Source organism: Ambystoma mexicanum, chromosome 4q (genome assembly GCF_040938575.1).
Source record: "Ambystoma mexicanum isolate Mex_15411 chromosome 4q, UKY_AmexF1_1, whole genome shotgun sequence".
In the NCBI taxonomy this organism is placed as follows: domain Eukaryota; kingdom Metazoa; phylum Chordata; class Amphibia; order Caudata; family Ambystomatidae; genus Ambystoma; species Ambystoma mexicanum.
In genome coordinates, this window is record NC_090928.1 from 414,032,213 (window position 1) to 414,050,694 (window position 18,482).

Sequence of the window (18,482 nt, forward strand, 5' to 3'; positions counted from 1 at the left end):
ATTTAAAAGTAGAACTTTCACGATCAGCCAAAAAAAAAAAATAGATAACAGACTTTTCTTTGTGTATCTTATGTGAACAAAGAATGAAATCTCCCCTGGTTAATCCAAAATGGTGTTGAAAGGTTTTGCAGTGTATTAAGAAATGAGCCGGGTGGAACAATAACGAATACTTGAACATAATACTACAATTATTCAACTGAACATCTGAAGCACTGAAAAATAATTTGGAATGCTACACGCAATGTACTCAAAAGGCAAACCCGGATCAAAGCAAAATATTATATGGAGAGCATTTATGTGAGACAAAGCCGTCAATATCCAGCCATAAAGAAGAGGAAGAACCTATGTACGACAGAAATAAATGCTTCTTTTGCAATAAAGAAGGAAAAAGAAATCAACTATATTTGATAGCAACTGATTCTGCAGGCACTGTTTGAAGAAAGCAGTAGAACTCTAACAATGGCACATTGAAGATTCATTTTAGCGAGTGTACAGATCCTGGAGACCCTCTCGCACGGAAATGTAGTGAATGTCTTATGATGCAAGCCTACACTAAGTGGAAAGATGCAACCAAATTCACTATCTTACGAAGCAACAAATGTTGAATTTGTCTCTTCAGTCAGTGATCTTCTTCGTGAAGGCAACATAACAACAATGGGGGAAAATGAAAAGCTTTACAGGAAAATTCCAGCTATCAGTGGTTCAGAAGAAGGAAAGATGAAAACAAGAAAACAAATCAAATGTTTCATAGAAGAAGAGCTTCAATGTATTGGCATTCTTTTTTCTAATCCCAAAAGGGTAAATTAACCACAACGAGAGTCTCATGCAGAATAATATCAGAACCCTTCTTGAAGCAGCTACGATTTTACAGAGAACCATACGAACTTGTGAAAAATGGAAATTCACTTGAGGTTGTGAAGAATTGAAATTGGCAGATGTTGTTCCAAAGGAAGTTGTTCTTTTTTACAAGTGGTGCTGTCAAGGACATACGGATATGAAAAGTAATTCAGAAAAGTGGAATACCGCTGTAATGAACAGAGCTCATAAATTATCACAGATGTTTGTATATGAAATGCTATCACCACGACAAGCTTCCTATGCGAGTACTTCTGCCACACGGCATACCCGCAAAATGCCTTTGCAAGTGGCAGTTCGGCTTGCAGTGCACACAGCTACACACAACAAATTATTCAATTTCTGCAGAGCATCGGACGTCTATAGGTTATGCCAGAGTCCTTCGGTTGGAGATACAGATAGCCACAGAGGTAATAAACTGCATGGATGAGTGTGGAGGATCTTACGTTCCCTCAGAGTTAGTGAGAGGCAGATTTGCCTGTTGCGCAGGTGACAACATTGACTTCCTTGAGGATAATCTGTATCTTAAAGGAACTTTGCACCAAATAGTTTGGTGGTCTATCAGGAGAAGGAGTCAGATGTCCTAAACCCAATTGAAATGTCGGGACAATCACCGCTTCAATCACTGTAGAAGATCCCTCCGTCCCTGTCTGAGGTCCTGTCTTGCAATATTCCCAAAGGGTGTAGACCACAGAATCTGGTAAGCAGTCAAATCACTGATTATACAGAGAGGAATACGATTATTTTTAAATCCAACAGGCCTGAGGACCTCCTTTGGATGATGGTGGGCGTCTTGCCATTGAGTGATTTTCAAGAATGTTTTGATGAAGAGTTGCTGGACCCATATTGTAATCTCACTGAAGAAACCAAGTCTATTGAATGTGAGACAGAGTCAGAGCCACTCACTACATTTCCGACTTGGTCAACATACAATTCCATTATAAGTGATCCTCCAACTAAATAAACTAGAGTCTGTGTACTCTCATTCATAGATGCCAGCCCAACAAGCACACCAGCACAGCTCACATTCATGAAGATGTTGGAGGAGAATAACATCTGTTAACACCCCTGAATCAAAAACAGTTATAAGATTGGATCTTTGCCTTTAAAATCCTATTTTAAAATTAGCTATGGCTACAAAAGTCTTGTTAAAGAACTGGATGCTTAGATCAGGTGAGCTACATATAATAATGGCAAGTATGATAGTACGATAGCATGGTACTTAGTGAACATTAAACCGCTTGAAAGCAAACACCCGGACTTGTGGAGTGAGTTTCAAAAAGGCAATTGGGTAGTAAGCAAGAAAAAAGTACCCTTTTGTGCTTTAGGTTCAGATGAAGCGCTGGAACATCAAAACGGGGCAATGAAAGTACTTGGTGGTGGTGTGGTTAATAATACTCAATATTTAGATGTTAATAAATCGCTAGTGGATTTCAAGATGACGTCCAGCGGGGAGAGGACATAACGAAGAACGCAGTCTCCAGGGCCTCCCCACACATTGCTGCCCCTTACTCCAAATCCGTGTTCCACACAGGAAATGCACTAATTTACACCAAATCACTCCAGTGGGGTGGGGGGGTCTCCCGGATAATCTGAGCCTTGGAAAAATTCTCGGAACTGCTCTGTTGTACCTCGGTGGTGGTTCACCTCCCTGGGCTGTTCGGCAACTAAGACCAAAGGCAAGCACAAAGCAAAGGAGCTGCAAAGAAGGGAAGCAATGGGCAGCTCCACGAACAGGGTCGACAGCAAGTGTGCGGCGGAGAAGGGAAATACTGGATTGCTGTGTCAGCAGTCTCTGAGTGACCTCCATTCCCGGAGACAGATATACCCCTCCAGTATTTGCGGGTGTTGGAGAGTGAGACAAGGAGAGGTGCTGATCCCCCCGGTTGTTGAAGGGACGGGGAGTGACCTGAAGAAGGTTCCTTAAAGGGGGCCGAACTGAAGGAGACATGCTGCAATACAAGTGGCGCATGTAGGCAGAAGAGTTGCGGGGGCACCGGGACCCCGAGGGGGCAGAGATTGCGCACCAGGGAGACCATTGAGTCACCAATGCAATGCAAGCCTGAACATCCGGTGTAGATGGATGATAAAAATAAGGCATGCGGCCCAACAGCTATGAATAATTGACAAAAGGAGTCTGGGGGCACCATAGACACTGATTTAGCACAAAGCAAGGTCAGCAATCAGTGGATGATACACAGTGGGACCGGGGAATAAGATTGAGACATGAAAGAACTAATGACTCAGGAAACCACCAGGCAGAGACCTCTATTCACACAGTAAGGGAAATATTTGTGAGGCCGAGAACTACTCTAAAAATGATTTATGCAGGGGGCTCTTGCAGGTATGTAACCTTACCTCTCCCAGATGCCAAAATCAAAGGGAAAGGGCACCCCCGTATACCTCAAATCACAGTGCCAACCAGCAGAGGGAGGCCTACACAGGTGTTGGCCAGAGGGGACCAGCACAGGGTAACCAGAGCAACAAGAGGAAACATCGGGGAACCTCAGAAAGATAAGTGCTCATCTAAAATTGCAGTGAACAAAGAGGAACTGATACAATGCCTACAGGAATTTCAGGAAAAGATCACAAATTCGTTCCAGGACCAATACTTCACTACAAACAGACTTGAAACAATCCATGAAAGACGAGATCTCTACACTGGGAGAACATATGGATATGAATGATCAATGACTACAAACAAAGCCACCTACTCATAGAACTTATTCACCCAGATGCCTTCGGGCCAGGCGCGCTGTACAAATAAAGAAATACAAATACAGAACACCTGTCGAGACTCTCCCAAAATGCAGAGCTACAATGTTTGGATCTGGATAACAGATTTAGAAGGTCCAACATCTGCATTAAAAACCTGTCGGAAACTATAGGGGTAAAAAGATCTTAAGGATTATTTTGGTGACATTGTGATCGACAGGATTCACCGGGTAGGACCAAAAAACGTCTGAGCCTGGGTCACGACCAAGGAATGTTCTTGTCGCAATGATGACATATGGGCAGAAAGAGAATGTTCTGAATGCAGCGCGCACATCCAGCCCTACGAGGATCAACGGCAAGAACATTCAACTATAGCAAGATCTGGTCCAGTCTACCTTGCAGAAACGGAGGGCAGTGGTTGGGTTCTGAATCAAAAACAAATCATATATAAATGGATGTTCCCATTGGTCTTCTCGTCAAATGGGATGGCAGGCAACATCCGATCTCCACATGTAGTGAGAGCCTCAGTTTAATGCAAAGCAGTGACGAAGAAGCCAAAGGCTCAGGATCCACCCAGAGTCCCTGGCCTCTCAGGAGGAGACCGTGGGAATGGTGAACCATGCAGCGGTGAGGATGGGGTAGTAAGAGGTCGACCACAGGGAACATCAGAGACACAACCTGGTGGCACACAAACAACAAAGAGGCTTCACCTACAAAGGACATGTAACATATTGGTTGTGATACCACAAGAATCATGAGGCAACACAGGTTATGGTGCGCCCCGCATCAGCAGTTGCTGGGAGAGGGATGTCTTTGGACAGCCTGGAAGAGTGCTGGGCTCACTTAAAGTGGTTTCAAACGGGGGAGGCTCAGGAGGGACCTGCAGGGACATTGGCAGTGTCTGGAATCAACAAGAGGTATTAGGGTACCTCCACAAGTGTATCTCTCAGGGTAGTTACTCTGGGCAATTCCAGAGGTTTAAACCCTATGGGGTCACTAGGAACTTTGATCCGAAGCAGGGAGTTCTTATGGGAAGCCGGTGGGGTAGGGGCAGGGAAGGGAAGGGGGGGTAAGGAGACGAAAGGGAAGGGGAGTTCCGGTGATATGGGTAAAGGAACATGCTGTGGGAAAATGAAGCGGACTAAGGCTTTAAACAATAGTACTATGATGGGGTGGGTACCACAGGAGTGTGGCAAGGAAATAGGGCAGGGCAACAGTGGCTAGGAGTTCTATTCATTCAAGTTACTAACATTTAATATCAGGGGACTGAATTCCCTATTAAGTGGAAATAAGTGGATCAGTTCCTGGCCAGAGAGAAGTCTGACATTGTGGCAATGCAGGAAAACCCACATTCGGAAACAAGATAAGAATAAGGTTAGATTTCAGGCGTATTCTCAAAAATCCCAAGCCAATGTGGAGGATATAACGAGAGGGGTTCTTATAGCGTTCAGGAATACTCTGGATGTGAAAATTCGAGGGGCACAAGGGAACGGAGAGGGTATAGATACCTCTTTGTTAAGATTCAATTAGGAAGCCACACATTTCCGTGCCAATGGTTCATGCCCCAAATACGGGGCAAAATGGCTTTCTATGCACATTGCTGGCTCAGTTACAAAACCACTCCCCAAGAGATATTGGGCCTCATTACGAGTCCGGCTGTAGCCGTGCCGGAAAAACCGGCAGGCTGCCGCCGGACCCGAAATACCATTCCGCCTCCGTAATTGCCAGAATCACTGGGGCATTACAACCCCGGTGACCCGGTAATTCCGGAGGCGGAATTACATAAATCCCCATTCCCATGGAGTCCGAGAGGACTCCATGGGAATGGGGACAATGGAAACACTGGTTCCATCTATGACGGAGCCGGTGTTTCCATTTCTGCCTGCAGGCGGATGGCATTACTCCCGCCAGGTCAGACCTGGAGGGAGTGACACCTCCCACCTGCAGGACTCTGAATCAGCCAGTCCGGAAACAACAGTATGGCGGATTTACCGCCACTGTTGTTTCCGTACAGGCAGGGTCATAATGAGGCCCATTGTGTTAATGGAGGATGTGAATCTGGCATGGGCTCCCATGGAGGACAGAAGTAAAGGGATGACACAGGTACAGATAGCTCATTCCAAAGCACTGAAGTAAAGAAAGGACTACTTGTCCATGAAAGATTCTTGGAGAGTAATTAAAGGGAACAAGAAGGGATATACCTATTACTCACATGTCCAGCAATTGTTCTCCCGAATAGATTAAATAGGACTGTCTGCACAAGTAATTGAGAGGGTGGTATGGATAGAACTAAATTCTATCACTCTCTCGGATAACGTCCCCATCATCTCCACTATCATGTGGCCACTTAGCCATAATGGCCTATGGAAACCGAACTAATGAAAGATAGAGTCCTCTATGAATCGATTGGAGATAAAATGAAGGCATATGTTGAGGACATTTCGACCTACGGCGGCAGGGGGGTTAAATATAGCCATGTGATGGACTTAAGACGGTTAATAGAGGTGACCTCATTGCGGCAAAGGCGCAAAGGGAGACAGAATTAGGTCGGATGGAGAGGAAACTTGTGGACCAACTGAAAGACATTATGCAGGTGATGACTGCCCAACCCACTAGAGCCGTCTTAAATATAGAAGCAGCAGAGGTCAACTAGAATATTCTGCACACCAGATGGGCGGAAACAGAGATACTATACCAAAGCTAATAAAGCAGACCGCCTCTTAGTGTGCGAACACGGGGAACGAACAGCAGCCCAAATGATTGAGAAGATTAAATACAAAGAGGGCAACCTTACAACGGAAAACTCCACCATCCTGGAGCTTTTTGAGGACTTCTACTCCTCGTATTCGTCGGAACATCCAAGTGAGGCTTTGCAGAGGGCATACTTGGAATCGGTTCCCCTCCGCAACATCTCCATCAAATAGCAGGAACAATTAGAAAGGGACATTAAAGTAGCAGAGGTCCTTGGTGCTATATAAAAAGCTCCCACCAAATAAGGCCCCAAGACCAGACAGCTTCCCAGCACTTTTTTATAAATCATATCGGTCGATGTTGGCTCCCAGGCTGACAACATTGTACCTTCCAGGATATGGAGCATATTAAACGTTCTATGGAAGAAACAAAGTGGTGTTTTTCCCTAAGAGTAATAGAGTCCCTACTGCTTGTTTATCCGACCACCCAATTACACTGATCAATCTCAACGCTAAGATTTATACAAAAATCTTGGCGGACCGAATGGAAAACCTACTCCCACAACTGGCAGATCCCCCGACCAATCAGGATTTATACAAAACGGACAAACATTTGATAACACCAGAAGGGTATGTCATCTAATTGAGAAAATATCCAAGGTTGCTCTTTCGGCCCTTCTCTCTCTGGATGCCAAAAAGGCTTTCCACCGGGTGGAATGATCGTTTCTATTCCAGACGATGGAACATATGGGGTTTGGATCTAAATGTATACAGATGGTGCAGGCGAATTATTGCTCCGTGTCAATACGGTTATTCATTAATAGTCAACTATCACAACGGATTGCTATTACAAAGGGAACCAAACAGGGGTGCCCATTATCCCTATTGCTATTCACTCTACAGTAGAACTTTTCATGGGCAAAATAAGAACCATAGATTTGATCAAAGGTATTAGATACGGGGGGTGGAACATAAAATAATAGCTTTTGCGGATGACATCCTACTGACTGTCAGAACCAGTCAGTTCGCTGAGGGCAGTGGTCCAAGAAATAGAAGTATTCTGCATAGCGGTTGGGCTCAAAATGAACACACATAAATCAGAGATTCTAACTGTATTGCTTCAGGGAGAGCTCTTAGACCACACAAAGGAAGTGCTCCCCATTTAGATGGTCCCAGCAGCGTATTGTGTATCTAGGGGTCATGATAACGAGGTCTTTAGAACAGATGACTAAGGCAAATTTAGATCTGGACAGATGGGGGCCTCCTCTCCATCTCATGCCTGGAGAGGATAGTGACCCTAAACATGATGCCTCTACCCAGTGTTTTATATTTCTTTCAAGCTCTCCCAATTCAACTCCCAAAATCTTTTTTGAAACACTAACCAAAATAGTCTCGGCCTACATGTGGCAGAATAAAATACTCCTTGTGGTGATGCAAACAATGATGTCATCTATGAACACAGGGGGGTTAAACTTCACCAGCTTTATAAGATATTATGAAGCAGCGCAACTGAGGGTGATTAAGGAATGGTTCACAAGCGATTTGATGAAGATTTAGGCATTGGTGGGAGCACCATAGGCGGATTTGCTGTGGTTGGACAGGGCTAGCAGACCACCAAATATGGCACACCAGCACAGCTCACATTCATGAAGATGTTGGAGGAAAATAACATCTGTTACCACCCCAGAATCAAAAACAGTTGTAAGATTGGATCTTTGCCTTTAAAAGCCTATTTTAAAATTAGCTATGGCTACAAAAGTCTTGTTAAAGAACTGGATACTTAGATCAGGTGGGCGACATATAATAATGGCAAGTATAATAGTATGATAGCATGGTACTTAGTGAACATTAAATCGCTTGAAAGCAAACGCCCAGACTTGTGGAGTGAGTTTCAAAAAGGCAATTGGGTAGTAAGCAAGAAAAAAGTACCCTTTTGTGCTTTAGGTTCAGATGAAGCGCTGGAACATCAAAACAGGGCAATGAAAGTACTTGGTGGTGTGGTTAATATTACTCAATATTTAGGTGTTAAAAAACCCCTAGCGGATTTCAAGATGACGTCCACCGGGGAGAGGACATAACGAAGAACGCACAGTCTCCAGGGCCTCCCCACACATTGCTGCCCCTTACTCCAAATCAGTGTTCCACACAGGAAATGCACTAATTTACACCGAATCACCCCAGTGGGGTGGGGGGTCTCCCGGACCATCTGAGCCCTGGGAAAATTCTCGGAACAGGCTCTGTTGTATCTCGGCGGTGGTTCTCCTCCATGGGCTGTTCGGCAACCAAGGCCAAAGGCAAGCGCAAAGCAAAGGAGCTGCAAAGAAGGGAAGCAATGGGCAGCTCCGCAAACAGGGTCGACAGCAAGTGTGCGGCGGAGAAGCTGCAGAGAAGGGAAACACTGGATTGCTGTGGCAGCAGTCTCTGAGTGACCGCCATCCCCGGAGACGGATACACCCCTCCAGTATTTGCGGGTGTTGGAGAGCGAGACAAGGAGAGGTGCTGATCCCCCCCCGGTGGTTGAAGGGACGGGGAGTGCTTTGAAGAAGGTTCCTTAAAGGGGGCCGAACTGAAGGAGACATGCAATACAAGTGGCGCATGTAGGCAGAAGAGTTGAGGGGGCAGAAAGACGAGACTGTGCACCAGGGAGACCATAGAGTCACCCGTGCAATGCAAGTCTAATCACAGCAGTAGTGGAGACCAATCAGGGACTCCTTAAATATGAAGTCGGGCATATCATTGAATCCCTCTCCCTTCACACCAATTTTCCACAACCCTCATTTTACTCCGTGGCTAGAGCATGGAGCGTTCAAGGCATGGAAGGAGGTGGGATGCAGGAGAGTGCGGGATATTATGCAGGTCCAGGAAGTGAAACCCTTTGAAACTTGCAAAAATGATTTCTAAGTACAGGAGGAGGACAGGCTTCGATATTACCAGCTGCGTCATTGGATATCGGATCCACATTGGATATCGGATCCAGAGATTAAAGCAGCGGCCTGCCGATGACTTAACACGTTTGAGAAATATATCATCTCTCAATCGGTAGAGCGCAAATTAATCTCCTTATCATATATAATATTCACAGATAGTACCACACAGATCCAATGGCTGTACATGAAAAAATGGGAAGCAACGTTGGGTGGCGCCCTGCCACAGGAATGGTGGGAATACTGGTGGAGAAACATTACTAAGCTAACCAGAGCCATACAACTCAGCGAAATGTGGAATAAAATAATGTTTCAGTGGCACTTGACACCGGTTAGACCCCAAATCATCGCCTTCTCCAGCATGGATTCACATGCTCATGAATGTTCCCTGTCGTCAGGCTGGGAATCCTCGATAAAAAAGAAAGCAATTTCGCTTTAACCTGAACACTGCTTGTCTCCCCTATAACCAATCACTGTCCTTTGGATCATACTGCCCCCATCCAATGACAGTTGTCCCCCTAAGCTCCACCCCTGGTGGCCATCTTGTGATTTTTGCTACACGTTTCAGTATTGGGGGTCATCTCACTTAGCTCTTCGAGAATTGTGATATTTTTCGAGTTTGTTGGATAACTTTGAATGTTTTTTTTTTTCTGATCCTTTTCATCATCGACCATCGCGGTTGACTACCGGCAGCGGGGACCCGTTGCTGGTGAAGATCTACTTCTATCGTCGGATCTTCTCTGAGGTTTTGGAAGGCTCAGGCTTGGGCCTACTTCGCACCTCAAGGATGTCTGAGGCAATCAAGAGAAGTCTCCAAGGCCTGCGAGAAATGTGACGTGAAGAACGTCTATGCTGAAGATCGGCACCTCAATTGCCTGTATTGTCTGCATCCGGACCATGATGAGGATGGCTGCGAGATCTGCTATGGATTCCCGACGAAGTGGCCCGCTACCGCAGTTTGGTGGCATTGCTCTAGGAGGTAAGGCCTCTGACTTGGCCTCAGGGCACAGTCATGCCACGTCTAGGACTGCCCGGTCCCATGAGCATGCTCCCTCTGAGAAAGAGGTTGAGGTCCTTTGAGGATGCCCCTTTCCAGGACTAAACATCATGCTGCTTATCCCACGAGATTCATTGTGACTGCTGGACCTAGTTCGGGAAGGACCCGTTCCCCATCTCCATCTCCATCTCCGTCTGCGATGAGCCTACCGGTTGGTGGGGTGCCTTCCGCAAGGAAGTCCCTGACCCCTTCAAAGCACAGATCCTCTTCCAAGGACAAGGCTATGAAGGCCAGGCCTACTGGAGGCCCATTGAAAGCCCCTTCAACAACCTAATCGTCCGCCAGGGCCACAACTTAATCGACAACTACTTCATCTTCTAAGGCTTCCACCTCGTCGGCGACCACCATCATTACTTCATCGAAGAGAGAACAGGCGACGACCATGGTTGCTATGATCATGACTACAGGCGACTCCAAGGATGGCTCTGCCTCCGGGGCCTCCAGCTGCTGTGGCGGGCACACCTCCTACTGGGCAGGTTCCCATCATTCCTGAAGGATTCAGGTAGGTTGAGAGAGCTGCGGCCTCCGATAGACTTCCTGCCTGGGCCCGTGAGCATGTCGCCCCCGGTGCTGGTGGAGTCTCCAAGGAAATCTAGCTCTGATAACGACCACTGCCAGAGGACTGCTACTCAGACCACGAAGGGGACCTCCAGCCCATATCCCAGAAGGGATCTCTACGTGGGGAGTCTGCTCGACCATTTTCCCCTCTGAGGGGTTTTAGCCCAGATCCGTTACCAGCTGCACTGTTTGCACCCCAACCGGTGCCTAGGGACATGTCACTGGACATTCTCACCACCCTGCACACCTTCATGCCTGAGATACACCAGAGGCTGCATCCCTGGTGCCGGGCCAGCCTGTAGCCCTCCCAGGGCCCTGACCAGGAGTTCCCCAGACTGAATCCTCCCAGGCCTAAGCGTCTGCCTAGCCTCGGATAGGCCGAAACGACAGCCGAGTCATTCTGGGCTGCAGCGCCCACCAACGCCACACCGTAGGGCACCCCAGTGGAGGAGGAGCCGCCACAGATGTTGACACCACGTTCATTCATGCTGACGAGTATGAGGACAATGTCCCTGCTGAAAGGGAACCTCTGGGCACCGACGAGCCAGCCAGAGCTTCGCCACCGGAAGAGATTGGCTCATTCCACGCAATGATCTCGAGAGCATCCAAACTCTTCAGTCTGGTGCCGTTCGAAAATTAGGGTTTTTTGTTCCAGCGGCATGGGTCTTCGAGGAAAACAGTCATGTTCCTTTATTATAAAACCAAGTACCAAACCCTCCAAGAGAAACCGGCTGGAGAAGAAGTACAGGGTCCCAGACTTGGCCCCCAGGTGTCTGCAGTCACAGCCTTCTCGGTGGTGTCGGCCGCTGCAAGAAAGCGCTCCTCCAACCCATCGTCTTCTTCCATGGTGCCCCCGGACCAGGAGGGCAAAAAGTTGGATTTGGTGGGCAAGCGATCATTTACACTGGAGCTTCCTCTGTCAAGGCCGCCAATGCCCTAGCCATCCTGTCTTTCTACATCAGGGAGCTCTGGTATAAGCTTGGGCCTGTTCTGGACTTCCTGCCGGATGACAAGAAGGCCGAAGCCCTGGCCCTGTGCCAGGAGGGCGAGGTGGCCTCGGATCACGGTGGCGCTGGACATTACGGACTCTGGATTCTGTCAGATGGGCAATGGGCTGGCCCTCCAGCGCCATGGTTGGCTGAAGGCCACAAACCTTAAGGCAGACATACAGTTCAAGGTGGTGGACACGCCCTCTGATGAGGACAATGTGTTTGTCAATGCAGTGGACTAGATGTTTCAGGCGATTAAGACGGAGAAGGCTCGCTCGCTGGGGACACTGCAGTAGAGGAGATCGTCATCCTTTCGATCCTCAAGAGGGAGGGTCAGCAGATCCTTCAAGGGGTATACTACCCCCTACTGTCAGCCCTTCCACTCCACGACCCATGAATCCTACAGAGGCCGCTCAAAGGCCTATGGCAGCAGAGGCCAGCGGAGGCATCCACAGGTCAGTACGCAGATGCCCAAGCAGGCCTGAACTGGCTGTGGACCTGTGCCCCCCCTTTCGCACCAGTGATAAACTTGAGGGTATCCAAGTAGATCCCAGGAATCCCTTATTCAGGTGGCCAGAGAAGAACTGGCCCTTTCTTATCCCAACCCTAGGAGTAGACGAGTGGGGAAGGAGCACCTAGGTAGGGGAACCTGGAGTTGTGCTTCAGGTGAGGCGCGGTATTAAACAGAATAAAAAGACTAGGAAGACGAAGTCCTTGAGGCTTTGATAAGCTGTACCAACTCGACCTCCCTTCCACCTAAAGAATCTCCCTTATCCAAATCCCCTTCAAACCCAAACCCTGTTACACTTGAAAACCTCAACTCCGACCCAGAATCCCTGTTTTCCAGTGGTTTTGTACCCGAATACTCCCAGTCATTCTTCGTCCCGTCCCTCTGATTATTTCCCGCACTCCCAATCTGCTAAGACAAAACACTACCATTTCCACAATTCCCCCTGGTCATTTTATGATGATAATCCTGGTCATTCCTGTTTGTTTCACAAACCCTACCAATCTCACCCTTCCGAATTTACCAAAACCCCTTGGAAGAAGAATATAATTCCTCATTACACCCCAGTCCCCTTTTTCGACACAAACACTTTCTCCCGACATGAAAGACAACGGACTAACACTAAAGCCGTTTACCTGACATGTCTTAATCAAAGAGTCAGGCAATTGACCAGAACCACTCACACCTGACAGCCCTTTCCTTTCCCCACAGGGATAAAAGGTGGAGTACAATACGAGCAAGGCAGACTGCATGACGAGACAGCTATCCAAGCACAGCAGTTCAATAGCAAGAGAAAAGCATCGAGAACCAAAAGGCTGACAAGGAGAGAAGCGACCTTGCCCTTTCCGACATACACCAGCAAGACCTCTGTGGAAGGAATCTTAAGACCGTGAACAATAGCCCAAGTGTATTGCAGATGTTCGGGTACACGGAACATGCCTACGCTGATAAGCAGGACAGGAGAAGACACCTGCTACCGTGGTACCGGTCTTGACTTTGAAAATCCAAACGGTTCATCACAGCTGGTGAGTAGAGGCGAAACCGATAAAGAAACCGACTTGTGTTGAATGAAAGTCGCAAAGTGGCAAATAAGGAAGAGTTCAAAGAACTATTAACATTAAGGTAAAACCAGCTGCAGAGGGGTCTGTCACCATGTGGGTGCTCATTCGAGAGACTCTGTTTAATCCCATGTTTTGTAGAAACTACTGATAACAGAAGGCCATAGGAGAGCCGAGAAGAGGGGTCAAGGTGGTCATACAGGGGTTTTGCAACATCCTCTGTACAGTTGAAAGTATTTGGCTGACAAACGAATAGAAACCAAAGGAAACAAAGAACTGTAAAATTGGCAAGAGTGAACCCGACGGAGGGATGCCTAAAGAAACGGGGAGAAGTATAAAAGCCCAATGAACAGCATGTTGACAAAGGTGAACCCGGCAGAGGGAAGTCCACGGTGATCTGTTTAAAAAAACATTAAGATTTGTTAATACGAAAGGTGAAAATATCTTTGCAAAAGCCAGATTGAACCTGACAGAGGGAGGCAAACATTCAAGAAAGGGTCTGAGCACGGAAGAGGGGGACCCCGGGCTGAAAAACCAACACCCAGCGGAAAAGGCTATAGTGAACCTGACTGAGGGAGGCAAAATCCAAGAAAGGGTCTGAGCCCGGAAGAGGGGGATCCAGAAGTGAGAAGCCATAACCCCAACAACACATGAATGCAACCGAGAAATCATTTTTGAATACAAGCCAGAGTGAACCCGAAGGGAGGGAGGCTGATATTCGAGAGGGATTTGACCCGGAAGAGGGTGACCCAGGGGTGAAGAATCCTCACCTCAAGTGCCATACAAAGGGAATTTTTTGTTTGTTATTTTGAATCTATCAGACCATCAGAAGCAAGAAAGCTAACCTTCGAAGGTTCTGATATCGCTAAGGACTGTTTTTGGATCTGACCCCGGAAGAGGGGGATCCAGGGGTGAAAAGTCATCACCCAACATGCATACGAAAAAGGACTTTTGTTTGTTATTTTGACCACATCAGGTCCTCAGAAGCAAGAGACTTTTGTAGGAAAGGTACTTAACCACAGAAGGTCCTGATAGCTGAAGCTGGAACTGTCGTCTCGTGCTGAAAAAGCTTGAGCGTGTGCTGTGTTCAGGAGTCCCGACTTGTACGGTGCTCAAAACGTGGGGAAGGGAGACCCCGGCTATCACATCCTGACTTATCATTTGTGGACACTTCTTTCTTTCCTGTGAAACCCTATCCCACTCTCTTTTTGATATTTAGTTGTAAGGATTGGCAATAGTTATTTTAATATAGGCCCTTTTATTTTGACAAGACTCCACTAGGACTGCCTTATTTTGATTTGATGGTCGTAGCTTGCTTCCATCTTAGATTTAGGTTTAGATTAGGCGTTTTTCCAACCTACCTATACAGTTTAATAAACACCCTTGAACCGTGATCACTTGTGTCTGTCTATTCTTGATATCATCATGCCTTCCTTACACAGCACACTGGGAGCCCGGCTAGCGAATTTTGCCGACCAGTGGAAGTCCATCACCACAGAAAAATGGGTGCTGGATGTTCTTCATCAAGGGCACACCTTGGAATTCCAACACAGGTGACCCCGCATAACTCCTGTAGCGCGTCAAGAACTGCACATGGCTCAACTGTTGCAGGAGGTTCAAGCCTTGTTAAGGAAAGGGGCCATAGATCAGTCCCTCAGACACTTCAGGGCTCCAGACTGTACTTCGGATACTTTCTGGTATGACAAAAGTCAGGAGGTTGGCAGGCGATCCTAGACTTAAGACGTGTCAACAAGTTCTTGAAGCCCCAAAAGTTCAGTATGGTCACATTGCAGCATGTGCTCGACTAGTTGGAGGAACGTAATTTACCCAGCGACGTTGGAGGATGTCTGCTTTCACGTCCCTATTCACCCAAAACATCGGAAGGTCCTGAGATTTGTTGTCCAGGGGCGGCACTATCAATTCAAGGCCCTACCCTTTGGCCTGAAATCGGCGACAAGGGTGTTCACAAAGTGCTTAGCCCCGGTGGAAGCACATCTAGGCCTCAAGGGCATCAACGTCTACCCTTATACGGACTCCTGGCTCATCTGCTCCCGCTCTCACGCACTGGCAAACCAGCACACAGCGGAAACCATCCACCTTCTTACGGGGCTCTGATTCTCCATCATTTATCCAAAGTCCTCCTTGGAGCCATTGCAGAACGCTCTGTTCCTGGGTGCCTGTCTCAACAGAGTGGCATGCCCGGCTACCGCCTCGGAGTGGTTGACGGCCATTATGGGGAAGGTGCAGCAATTGTCGTCGCAATCCGCGACAATATGGGCCATGAAGTCGCTGGTGCGCACTATGTCGTCCTGCATCCACCTTGTTCCCTTTTGCAGGTTCCAGATGACGCTTCTTCAAGAGTTTCTGGACGCAAGGTAACTACCGGTCACGGATGCTTGGACAGACAAGATCGCCCTCAGGTTCCGGCAAGCTCTGCGATGGTGGGGAGAACGCACACATATCACGCAAGGAGCTCCATTCCAGACCCCTCCGTACCAGGCCATGGTCACCATGGATACCTCCCTCTAAGGGTGGGGGGCCCACACCAGACAGTCACACGCCAGAGGCCTCTGGCTCCCGGAGGGGAGGGACATCTACATCAACGTTCTGGAGCTCCAGGCAGTCTTCTGGGCTCTCAAATCATTCCAACCTCAGCTGCAGTGGAAAGTGGTGCGGATCTTCACGGACAACACCACCGCCATGTTATACATACAGAAGCATAGTGTGAGGTGCTCCCCGGCTCTCTCCCAGGCCCTGTGGCACTGGGACATTCTTCAGGATATGTTCCTCGTACCCTTTCACTTGGCAGCCGCCAAGGACACCATTGCAGACGTAATCAGCAGGGAGCTGTGGTCCTGCCACGAGTGGGAACTTCAGCAGGTGCTAGTTTCCATGCTCTTCCGCAAGTGGGGTCAACCTCAGATCGACCTCTTTGGGACGACGGCCAACTCCAAGTGCCAGGGGTTCTCCAGCAGGTATCCTCAGCCAAGGGGCCTGGGTGGGATGCCTTCTCTTTCCCATGGACGGGCTCACCCTGTATGCATTCCCTAGATTTCATTCCTGGTACGTGTGATCTACACATTCAGACAGTGCCATTGCAGGGGGATCCTTATTGCCCAGGCGTGGCCGCGGCAGATCTGGTACCTGGACTTGCTCTGTCCGTCAGTGGCTGCGTCCATCCGGCTGCCTGCACTTCCCGATCTTCTCTCCAGGGAAAATGGAATGATACTGCACCATGACTCGGCGTCCCTGAGCCTCACAGCCTGGCTCCTACAGCCCTAGAGTTCGGGCACTATTCTTTACCGCCGGAGTGCAAGAAGATACTGGCCAAAGCCAGAGCTTCCTCTACGCTGTCTTGTTATGGCCATGAATGGAAACAAGTGTTTCCATAAATAAGTGCGGTGCAGGACTCAGAAGATTGCGCCTCTGCGGATCACAACTCCACAGCTCTTCCTGTACCTGCTTTTGCTGGTCATGGCTGGCCTGGCTCATTCTTCTATTAAGGTAGATCTAGCTGCCATTGCATGGTACACCCGGGCACCTGGCAAGCCCTCCCTGTGGTCGCAACGCCTCGTCAAGGAGTTCTTAAAGGCCTCTTCAGGACTTTTCCGCCAGTGAAGGCTCCTGCTTGGGAGCTCAATGTGGTTTTGACTAAGCTCATGGGGCCTCCATTTGAACTGATGCATTAGGCCCCTCTGAAGTTTCTCTTGTGGATGACTGCTTTCCTTGTGGCTATCACCTCGGCCCGGCTGGTCAGGGAAATCTGGGCCCTCTCCTGCAAGCAGCCATACTTGTCCTTGCATGCTACGAGAGTGGTGCTGTGGACACACCACACCTTTATGCCAAATGTCCCCTCAAAGTTCCATCTGAACAAGCGTTTGGTTACACCAGTGTTCTTTCCGAACTCTTCTACGCCTGCTGAAAGGGCGTTGCATTACTTGTGACTTGAAGTTTTATGTGGCATGCACGAAGGATTTTTGGAAGAAATCTCAACTCTTTGTGAATTTTGGACCTGTGAATCACAGGAAGGCCTTGTCTAAGGCTTCCATATTCAGGTGCCTCTCTGGCTGCTTCATGCACTGTCATCGTCTAGCCAACAGACCTCTTCCAGGCTGGCCGAGAGCTTATTCCACCAGAGCAATTGCAGCAATGACAGCGTTTCTCTCTGCTCGACATCTGCAGGGCTGCTACGTGGAGGTCCACCCACACCTTCACGATATTCTACTGCATCGACAGGGAATGCAGGGTGGAGTCCTGGGTCGACCAAGCAGTGCTACGCAACCTATTTACTTGAGGCAAGTCTGTTCCAAGAGTAAGTGTATTGCTTCTGTTGAGCTCTGCCACCTCCTGTGGTGTGTATATGTACTGCTGTGCAATCGTATTCATTAGCATGTGAATCCATGCCAGACCCCATGCTGGAGAAAGAGCAAGTTACTTACCTGTAACTCCTGTTCTCCAGCATGGGTCTGGCATGGATTCACATGTAAACCCTCCCTCCTTCCCCTATGTGGCTTTTCTTGGTTCACACTGCCACTTTACATGCTCTACCAAATTTGGCCACCGGGGGTGGAGCTTAGGGCGATGACTGTCATTGGATAGGCTGAGTAAATCGCACTGGACAGTGATTGGTTATAGAGGAGACAAGCAGTTTTCAGGTTAAAGCAAAACTGCTTTCTTGTTTACCGAGGATTCCCAGCTTGATGACCAGCAATATTCATGAACATGTGAATCCATGCCACACCCATGCTGGAGAACAGGAGTTACAGGTAAGTAACTTGTTCTTTACTGCTGGAGGGGGTGTACTAATGGAGTGGACTGGCCTCACATTTGGTGGGAATGGCCATTCTGGGATGTCATAACCACCAGACTAGAAGAGCTATTTGAGCCTGAACAGAAGGTGGGGAGGGAGGGTTTGTATGTGTGGATTGTGGGACCCTGAAAGAAAACCACTATCTGAAGCATACATGCTATTGATACTGGCCGCATTGTTATCAATTGCACAAAAATGGAAACAGCCGGAAGGGCCAACAGAGCACGATTGGATTTTGAAAGTCTGGAACTTTGTTGCTCTGGAATGGGTCACCAGAGGGAACAAACAAGGTTTATCCTTCCTCCGAAATGACTGCAA

At 48.1% G+C, this 18,482-nt stretch overlaps 1 protein-coding gene across 4 annotated transcripts in view; it reads left to right on the plus strand.

Annotated features, from left to right (window-relative positions):
- LOC138467757 (zinc finger protein 2-like) overlaps positions 1-18,482 on the plus strand; it is a 1,341,736-nt gene that overhangs the window by 920,045 nt on the left and 403,209 nt on the right. The gene's annotated exons all lie outside the window — the stretch shown is intronic.